At 36.2% G+C, this 10,893-nt stretch overlaps 1 protein-coding gene across 1 annotated transcript in view; it reads right to left on the bottom strand.

Annotated features, from left to right (window-relative positions):
* LOC139982523 (uncharacterized) overlaps positions 1 to 4,857 on the bottom strand; it is a 75,443-nt gene extending 70,586 nt beyond the window's left edge. The window contains exon 1 of the mRNA XM_071995416.1: positions 4,117 to 4,857. The gene's annotated coding sequence lies outside the window, so the exon portion shown is untranslated. The remainder of the gene's footprint in view (positions 1 to 4,116) is intronic.
* Between the last annotated feature and the right edge of the window lie 6,036 nt (positions 4,858 to 10,893).

Raw genomic sequence — 10,893 nt, 5'->3', positions numbered from 1 at the left:
TCAAACTTTCCTTTAAGGGGGAGGGTGTTACGAGGGCCCATTGTAGCCTAACGCTAGTCACTGCTAGTGAGAAACCTAATGTTATATTGTGGAGAGTAATTGAAATTGCCTACGTGATAAATCAGTATTTGAGAAATTAGGTCGGGTTACCGTGTCACAATGTTATAATACACGATTGTTCTGGTATATTCCTTATGATGACGCGCTGGTCTCGGGTTAACGTCGGTTTACGTGAAGTCCCGTTAAGCTGTGCAATCTTCGTGGATTCTCTGGAACGTTCGCGAGATATGCAAAGGACTTCCAAGAATAGAGAAACTGGGTCAAGTGTATCGAGAAAGATCTAGATGATTCTTGACATGGCGAATCATATATAAACCCGCCCAGATCGGAGAGTTTCTCAGTTTCTGTACGAATACAAGCGACGACACATATTATACCATTCTACTATATATCGTCAGTGCTCAACTGCCAATAGTTTCTGAAGGATTGAGATATCGATTACAAGATTGATTCTACAGTTCCATTCAGAAGTTTGAAGAGGACTTTGCTGTGAAACTACAGTTTTCCAGTCTTTATTTCGGAGATGGTGAAGAATTTCTGTCTCCGTTGAGGAAGTTCGTTACGCCAGGAGTTGGTGGCTATAAAGCTGATTTTGGACTGACTCTGGTTATATTTAGTCGGCGAGAAGTTCGATTTGTGCTTCACTCGATTGTGGCTGGAAGTCCGTCTTCTATTTTGGAGCATCGCCGGAAAGAAGGTGACTGCTGTTTCTGGGATCGCGAGAAACTTCGTCGAGGACCAGTAAATTTCGCGGTACAACGGACCGAGAATCGTCGTCGTCAAGGTCGTGGCCGCTGAGGGATATCGCCGTTGGAAGAGACCAGCGTGTTTTAAAGTGTATCCGATCTTGTTAAGTTTGTGAGTAATTTTCTATATATTTGTAATTACCACTTGTTGTTGTTGGTTCGAAATCCATTGTTCAATATAGTTTACGTTCTCATTTAAAATCTCTAGACTCGTCAATTTGTCTGTGTTCCTTACGGAAACGAACCCAGGCTTGTGTCTCGTTAAAAATTAGTTATCGAGACCTCTCGCATTCCAACGTAACAATTCAAAATTAAGATATTACAAAGCAGGCTATGGAAGCAAAAGCCAGTCCCAAATTGTATCTCTCTGCTATTGCATGTCATGAATGGGTGAAATTAACTTAAAAATGTTATGCTCTGCATTTTTCTTTCTACAGGTGTGACTTTCTTAGTGTTACTTTTTATAGCAACACCAAAAGCAATTTAACCAAGATATACACTTACATCAAGTTTTGACGTGTCGGATGACATATGATTATGTTAACTTCTTATATGCATGTATTGTTGGAATATTTTTACTGTTGTGAAACAAGTTTAAATGCATTCAGTAATGCTAGCTGTGAAACTGGTACGTCAGGGAGCCAAGACGCTTCGTGCACAGCATATTTCAATACATTAACCATACTAGGAGCACAGCTTTGAAGTCATGTTGCATAGGTTGGGACGGAAAGGGTGTTTGATTTAACAATGTTTTTTTTTTTATTGTATGCTAAAACTTCTGGCAAATTAAAGTATTCCAAAATTTGTGAAGACCATACTACACTCTAAAATCTCGTTCGTAAGTTCCATTATTTCACTATCAAATAATATGTGATGCCAATAATCGTACTTTAGTGAGCTACTAGAGTTAAAGAATGACCGCGATCAAGTGTTTTTTGAGAAATAAAGTTGTGTGAGTAGCAATAGTAAACATGATCACTAATTTTTCCCATTAATGCTTAAATAACTGAAAACGCTAAAACAAGAAATGCTAAAACAATGTGAAAAATCTGAAATCTCTTCCATCAGGACTATTTTGAGCCATGGATCAGTCAATTGATATAACCCATCACTGGGTTCGATGGATAATTATTCTAAATGTACTTCAGGGTTGGGTCAATCTGCATATACATTAACAATAACCTATTTGCATGGGATTGATGGTAGGTGAAAGATGACGTCCATACATTTTGAGGTAGGTAGGGATCCAATCATTATCCTGGGTCAAACTTTGTTGAAAATTATGAACAGTTCTGTTCTTACATTTTGTTAACAGTTCTTACAGGTCTTTTAAAATTGGGAAATTATAATCTTCAAAAAGATTAGAATATGTCAAAATCATTTCCTTCGATAAAATACATTTTTGCAGGTTTTGGTGTTGAAGGTAAATGACACTTTGTTGAGGCGAAAACCAGCAACAGGATCAGGTTTATATTGATTAGAGGTGTTTCTTCAACATTTGCCTTCTGTTAAAAGAACATACATGATAACATTTTGTAACACACTGAAAACACAGCAATAATTTAGCCAGATGTTGTCATAGCATAATTGGATCTACGATACACGATAAACTATACAGGATCCACTATAGGGTATCCACTGTAACAAACCTACTGTGCAAGATCCGCTATGACGATCTACAACAATACCTGATACACTATGCACGATCCATTATGAGCCATTCAAAATACACGATGAACAGGAGTTTTCTTGGACACAACCCGGGCTTTAAGGTACATACATACATTTCAACAATATTTCACAATTGCTTCTCTTCTGACATGTATTGTGTAACATTATCAAATTGATGTCAATCCAAAAGTTCTTTAAACTGAACCTCTATATATGCAACCTCTATCCTCACTTTTGAATTCTTGAAAAATCCACCGTCAATATGGGACACTCTAGAATCTACAAGACTTATGAAATATTACTTCTGCATAGCATGCAAGTGGTACCATATATGAGATCTTGACTGTTACACCCAGCAGGCCAAGTACTATTCTAGTAAATTATTGTTACAGACAGCAAACCGGTGCTATTATAAGATATGACTGGTACACCACGCAAGCCAGGTGCTGTTTTAAGATACGACTGTTACATCCAGCAAGTCAAGTTATGTTTTAGTAAATGAATGTTGCACCCAGCAAGCCAGGTGCTGTTCTAGTAAATAACTGTGACATCCAAAAAGACACTAGGCTGGATCCGAAATACACGATCGACTATACAGGATCTACTTCAAATGATCAATATTCAAGATCGCTATTCTGTATCCACAACGCAAGGTCCAGTCTACATGTTCGATTATACTGGATCTACTTTGCAGGATCAATATATACGATAAACTATAATGGATCCACACTACATGATCCACTATGCTGGATTAACTTTCAATAATCCACTATACTGGATCTAATATACATGATCCACTTTACTGGATCCACTTGTAGGATCAATATACTGGATCACTAAGCTGGATCCCCAACGCAATATCCTATAGACAAGATTATATTTAAATGAGCCATTGTACACAGTCCAATATGCATGATTCAATATGTACGATCCACTATACATAATCCAGTATACATGATCCAATATACAGGATCCAATGTGTGCGATACACAATATATGATTTACTGTACAGGATTACCTATACACGATCCACCATACGTGACTCACTGTGCACGATCCAATCTACAACTAGCGCAAGGTTTTAAGGTATAAACTAGTAATGTTAAATTGTCATATTTTAGTCTTTATGAGTGACATCATCTTCCCCATCAGATAATTTATTCCAATGAAAATAATTTCAAACACGTATAATTGAATAAATTCAAAAATTGTACCTTTCCGATGCAAATTTGATTCCACATCAACCAATATGGTTTACTCTTTGAGTGATGTTTTTTAACTACACTAAAGCTTTTCATGACCAACATCTTATTCACTGCGTTCGTACACAGTGGTTCATAACCAATCGCAAACGCACTTTCATTTTGTGCAAATACCTGTTTTTTAATCTTAATGTTGATGTTTATGATCTGTTCATTGTTATCAAAATAAACTTTTCTTTGGTTTCAGAGTGCAATGTTTAGAGGGAGCTCTTCAATGAATTGATATTAGTCTTGCCTAGTTGACATATTGTTATTTCTTTGATCAGTTTTCATCGTTTGTTGTCTACAGTCTAAGTTACGTGAGGAATTTTACGATTATATTGATATGCCCAGGACTTGCCTAGAAAAATGGAGATTACCGAAAAAAAGAAACTTACCTTCACTAATAAAAGCTTTCAGACTATCCTTTGATGAGAGTTATTAAACACTAAGTAAATGTAATTTTTTTTCTTCAATTTCTTTGATCCACGGCCATGAGAAGATCCTGGTATTTTAAGATACAACGAGTTAGTGTTTTTGAAATATCAAAATTTACAACCATCCAACTGACGATGAAGAATTCAAACGGAACATTAAAGTCATATAATCCTTTTTCAATAATGTCTTTAATATTGGGTATTCACTTCCACAATTTCCGTGGTCATTATTTTTAAATTGCATCTAAGGCTGTTAAACTTACATATCCAAAAGGAAAAAAAATCGTTTGTCAACGTGTACACAATTAAATATTTGGGCAAAGGAAGGCGAAAGCGAACACAAATGATTGTTTACAAGTAGGCTCACAGAGTTTCCAAAACATTTCCAAACTTATAAAAACTAATGAAGTTTTTGAGGTATATAAATTAACAATAACAAATGTGACCGAACGAAGTTACTAAACAGTTCCAAGTAGTGACTTGAGTCTCACCTTTACTGCCTTTGCGTCAAATACTTTTCATTATATTCCCACAACGCTTTAAATTCTGAGCAATACGAAAAATACTATGGTCGTGTATGGTAATGATTTGCTACTAATAAGATGCAAATCATTGTTGTTATGCAATGGCGTGTGAACATTTCTATCATAAAAGGTCACTTTTTGTATTGCTTAGTGTTATGACGCATACGGAATCTACCATTTGTTGCTTAGGGCACGTTAATATTCTCCTCGAATACTCCTGAGATTTATGATCACGGAATTGTTTTATATGACTATATCTAAATATCATTAACTGCATCACGTGCGACCTCCAACAGTATTGTTTTGGACAACACAACAGACAGTTTAATACTTAATATACCAATCCACCTTTACTCGATGATTTGCTAATAGTGAGAACTGATTGCAACTATGCAAGAACTAGTCAATCGTAACGTTGATCTTTGTTAGGACTCGCAAGCCTTAGCAAAAAGAAATACCAAAGGCAATTGTTGGTTCATCAGTGACCACGCACTTTTTCACATACTCCATTTTTTTTCTCTCTTACAAGTAGTAAAATAATTAAAATATGTGAACTTCACAGCTGGATTTCCATAGCACACCAAAGAGTTATTTAATTTCCATATGATCATGTGCCGACATCTACTTATTACATAACATACTGTGGCATGTGTGTGTTGCATACGGGGAGTTTTCGGGGATATCTATAGTGGTCGATTAGTGTGACCTTCCAACCTGCCAACAAGGTAGAACTTCAGCGGAACTTAATTGTAAGAAGTTAAACCAGCAAATCGAAGCAAAAACTAGCCAATTCTTTTGGGTATATCCATGAAATGCCCGTTGTTACTTCGTTTTTAAGGTCTGTGATCCGAGGTATCCTTGCCATATATCCCAGGGATTTACCAATGCATACATAAATTAAGTAATAGTACACTAATGCGACACGTCGACTATTAGATATAGCGCACAAACAACAAACTATAAAACTTGCAAGAATCCAAGACTGCGCTACCACCCTGCCTCATCCCACACTTACAAGTGCCATTTTCAATTATATATCTGAAAGTTGGAATCGATTGCAGTAACAACCTTACCCTTTATGTCTTTTCGAGTAGAGCGATCAAGTACAAGAAAACATTTTCTAGGGGTTGTAACACTTACATCTAATCAAACCAAGGCAGTATTTGAATACAAATGAAACTGATCCTTGCAAGCGCGACATTTTGATGTTGAACATCATGTAAACAAACTTCACGTGTACAAACTTAATCGTGCCTTTCAATCATAAGGTCCCCGGTTCGAGTCACTCCCAGATTAATGTATGTCGTCCAGTTACAGAGTTGTTGACAATTAACAATTCATAATTATGGACGTTAAATATGAATGTAAGAGACTGACTTCGGTCAGCTTGTGGTTTTAATAAGCCTATGAGGCTTCTTTGCGAGTTCCTGCTTGCAGGAGGATCTAATATACATACCTACATACAGTTAAAAAGGGTTCCTAGGGTAAGCGGAATCCTAACCTCTACAGTAATATATATCCCACAGTTAAGCAGTAATGTATACAGCAGGGAGGAGGTTAGAAATTGGAAATATGAGGGGATGCGCCAGAATTTTCAAAAAGAGAACATTATTACACTTTGAAGCGATATGAGGTACAAAGAAAATATTTGCCCAAAATGCCTCCCTCTTTGCAGGAACTGAACAATAAGGAGAGCATTATTGTATTACGTATATACGCTGACTTAATATGAACCAATTCGAGAAAAAAATGTGTCCCCAAATCTCACAATTTTTTAATTTGTATTTCAAGATTTTGACTTTAAGTTCACAATTTTGCACCTTTTATCTCAAAGTTATGAATTCAAAAGTCACCAAAAAATGTCAAAATTTGACTTTAAAAGTCAACATTTTATTATTAAAAGTCCAAATTTAAAGCTAAAAGTAAATATTTTGAGATAAAAAGTCAAAAGGTTAGAGATTTGAGGACATCTTTCCCCCCTATCCTATGTCCCCATTGAGCCTCCGTAGTGGCAGATGAACTTTCAGGGGAAAATTGAGGACGGTCGCTCAGCGTCCTTCAACCTGAAAAGAGTGCTCTTGTGATACTTCCTGCTCTTACTTAAATTTAATTTTTCGGGGTACTCAAGGGGGCGGGGGGGGGGGGCGATCGCTGGGTAGGTCCATGTTATACAGTACACTATATGAATATGTTCTTACTAGCCTGGTGAATATTAATGGAAGCGATGCTGTTACCTATTGAAAACGTCTTAACTAATGTACATCTATTCAGCAATTCAGTGCATAGTTCTGTTGTATTTATAAATAGCTTGAATAACGGCCAACGGGCACGGGTAAAATATTGGTTTTCAGAAATGTAACATTAAATTTGTCCTTAAAAACTAATACTGATTTGATCCAATCTCCACCTTTACCCGTCATAGTCATATGAACTTCCTCTTTTAGTTCATACTATTAGTTTTTACTTTGGAGAACCGCAAAATGCATACAACCCAGCTAACCACGAGCAATTCCTTCATATTATGTGCAGTCTGTCTTAGTCAATGATGTATGACGGTAGCAAGCAACAATGGTATTTAGGTGTTATTTCTAAATTGGTTAGTTAAACAAAGCAGCACTGGTATTCGTCGCCCACGGTAACGGAGACAATCACATAGAAATTATGTTATAATTATTCATTCAGGTGTGACGATTTGGTAGATCGTACTTTGGCTGAAATGGTTCCAACTTGTGTGTTATAAACAGCACACTTTTACACGTATATATTGTAAATCGAAAGTAAACTTATAGAAACCCTTATAGTACACACATCACACGGTGTGAACTTCCATTACATATGTAAACCGATACGATTACATCAAAGAAAACGATAATCACTATTACGAGGGGTGACATATCACATAATAAACTAGGTTACTTAATGAAGTTTCAAAGTTAGTTATTTGTACCTGTTGCAATATTTTTATTTGATCTTTAATGCAGGTACGCTTTGAAATTTGGGGATAATTGCTTTTTAGGAAACACTGCATCATTCGATGCTACCACCATGTCTGTTGCTAATTTGTGAAAAGTGCCTGAAAAGGCATATGCCTCTGATGCGGTATCGGTCATTACCCACATAGGTATCAGAACTGTGAAAAGGATTATAGCTACATTATTAAAGCCATTGGTGATGACATCGTGAACAGAATACTGTGAATATATGGTTAGCACTTAGAAAGTAGTAATTGTCTGTACAAAAGTGGTTAAAACACAGGAAAATGACAATTTTCTACTGACTGCTATTGTTGATTGAACACCATGATTAATCAGTTCCATTTGTTCTACAATATATATTGCGTAACCGTCTGACCTGAAATGCCATTGTAGGAAGGTAGAGTGTACTATACCAATGAAGAATGCTTATTTAATCAGCCCATCAATAATGTATTTTCCATGTATATGCTCATGCCCGTGGCTTCTTCATGTAACATTACATGATTTAAAGGGAGAGGGGATTCATTAAGAAAGGTGAGGGTACAATATTTTGATTCAAAGCATGGAACAGTTGTTTGTTTTCAAATGAGGTTGTAATCAATCCGCAGTGTTCATTGAGGGGATTAGTCAGTGGTAGGAATTGTTCCACTGGTGAGTAGACACACAGTAGGCTGGGAAAATAGTTAATATTTGCTTCACAACATGCATTGGTGGCAACTTAATTGTGTGTTTGTCGTTTCCATAACTGTGTAATCTTCTGGAATCTCCAACAATCCTAACAATATGTTCATAATTGAGGTTGTAGCAACGGTGCGGTGTAACAAAACAAGACGCAATATAAGTATAAACACAATTCTTTAGCAAAACGATTTCGAGCGAATAGGCTCCTTTGTCTGATTTATTTCATTATATCAGTACTACGTGTGTCTATGAATTCCAATTGTTGTTCAGGCATGATACGGTTCAGTAGCCAACCATAGTAGCACGTTATCGGTTATGACTACGGATTTCTTGTTACTGATTACACACATGTACAGTCTGTTGTATTCAAACGTTCAACGGATAGTGTTACACCGTACCGTTGTCCCGCGTATTCTGTTTGCTACCACTCTTCTGAAGATCAAACAATTTTGAAAACTAAATCACATCAAAACTTCTAAGTTAAGAATTCAAGTTCATACACTGAATACGTTCAAATCAGTTACAAATACCTCTTATTTACCGAAGATCAATTTTTACGACACATTCTGATCTTTTTTTTTAAATCCACGAGACGAGTGGTCTGTGACTGAAATGTAATCAAATGGCCACACGAATAGTAGCATTGTATCTATAGTCACTAGTTAATAAAATACATTGTAACAATGAAATTTAACAACAATAGCGCGCTTCTAGCAGTCTGATATTCTTGTTGTACAGTAAAGATTTAACACACACAGCACGCTCTACAATCTGCAAACCAATACAACCCCGTCTTAACAGCCGAGAGGGGCACGACGATGTATGATACGTGTTGTCTAACTTACGTACCCTAAAGTTTAAAATTTCACTGATTTGATTATATTGATAGTAATTGGTGAACTTGTACACTTTGTGAAAAGAATGGTGCCACATAAAATGAAAACACAACAAAACGTTTACTCAAATTCAGCATGTTGTAGTGTTTTATAGGTTACCGTAAAAAAAGAGTACTTCGAAGTTCATTGAAATAGTGAGATGAACATCTTACTGGCAAAGATGTTGAGTTAGTTGTGTAGCTTTAGTTCAAAATATAACTATAATATTGATTGGGTTGAAGGTATAATGTAATTATGTTGAATAGCTCAATAGGGCTCCAAGGGGAAGCAGAATCCAAAAATCTACATTTATATATACACATCCACATATAGATGGATGGATAGATGGAATGATGGGATATGTGATGGGATATATGATGGGGCGATGCTATTATCTGTTGACAAACGTCTTAACCAATGTACATTTGTTCATCAATCCAGTATATAGTTCTGTTTTACTTATAAAAGTTGGAATTTTAGGTGCCCGGAAAATATAGGTTTTGGGAAATTTCACATTAAATTTGTCCTTCAAGACTGTTACTGATTAAATTCAATGTTTACCTCTACCCGTCATAGTCATTCGAACTTCCTCTTTTAGTCTACACTATTAGCTTCATATTTGAAAACCACGAAAATGAATACAACCCTGCTAACCGCGACTGATCCTTTCATAGTGCAGAGTGTCTTAGCCAATGATGCGTGACCGTAGCGACCAACAATGTATGTATGTGTTATTTCTAAATCGGTTAGTAAAACAAAGCAACACTGGTATTCATCGCCTAAGGTAACGGAGACAATCGCATAGAAATTGTTATAATTATTCATTGAATCGTGGCGATTTGGTAGATTGTACATCGGCTGCAGTTGCTAATCTTGTGTGTTATAAACAGCATATTAGTACACGTATACACTGCAAATCGAAAGATAAACATATAGTCCACACTTCACACGTGGAGTGCGTCCGCTACATATGTACACCCATACGTTTACATCACTATTACGGGTAGTTACATATCACATTCTAGGCTACTGTTATGTAGTATGAAGTTATATCACCTTTACATCACTTTAAGCATGAATACCACTTAGCACTAAGAGTGACAACTTACTTCATGTTCCCATGTTTATTCACCACTCACCAACATCACAGTCATACAAACTTCTACTAAATCCTCATGCATGACCGCAGATTACAACCTGTTGCATCTCATGTGTATAAACATGTGGTTAGTCAAGGCCTTTTTCTAACGCATTAGTAAATTATAAGTAAATATCTCAGACAAAGAGTTAATGTTACAAAGAGATGTTGCCCCTTCTCATGAAGCTAAATGACTTAAACACTCTTGTTTTGCGAATGAGAGAAAGACCTACATCCCAGACTTAACAGAGTGCACTTCAGACACATGTTCTACAATTAAATCTGAGTATGTAGATGATATTTATCTGCTGTTAATTCTACTTATTTAATAATTCAGCCCTGAACTTATTGAGCCGGGGCACCCAACGTAACACTATAGGGAACTTATTGAAGGCAAAGTTGTTTTTGTAACCGTTATACTATTTTTATTTCATCTTTAATACAGGTACACTTTAAAGTTTTGGGATATATGCTATTAGGAAAAAAGAAACAACCTCACTTATCGTCGTAATTGACTATACCCAGTATGAAGTATTAATTTAATA

This window comes from Apostichopus japonicus, chromosome 16 (assembly GCF_037975245.1).
Source record: "Apostichopus japonicus isolate 1M-3 chromosome 16, ASM3797524v1, whole genome shotgun sequence".
NCBI classification, from domain to species: Eukaryota; Metazoa; Echinodermata; class Holothuroidea; order Aspidochirotida; family Stichopodidae; genus Apostichopus; species Apostichopus japonicus.
The sequence above is the reverse complement of the archived record's forward strand: the minus strand, read 5'-3'. Positions and strand labels throughout refer to the sequence as shown.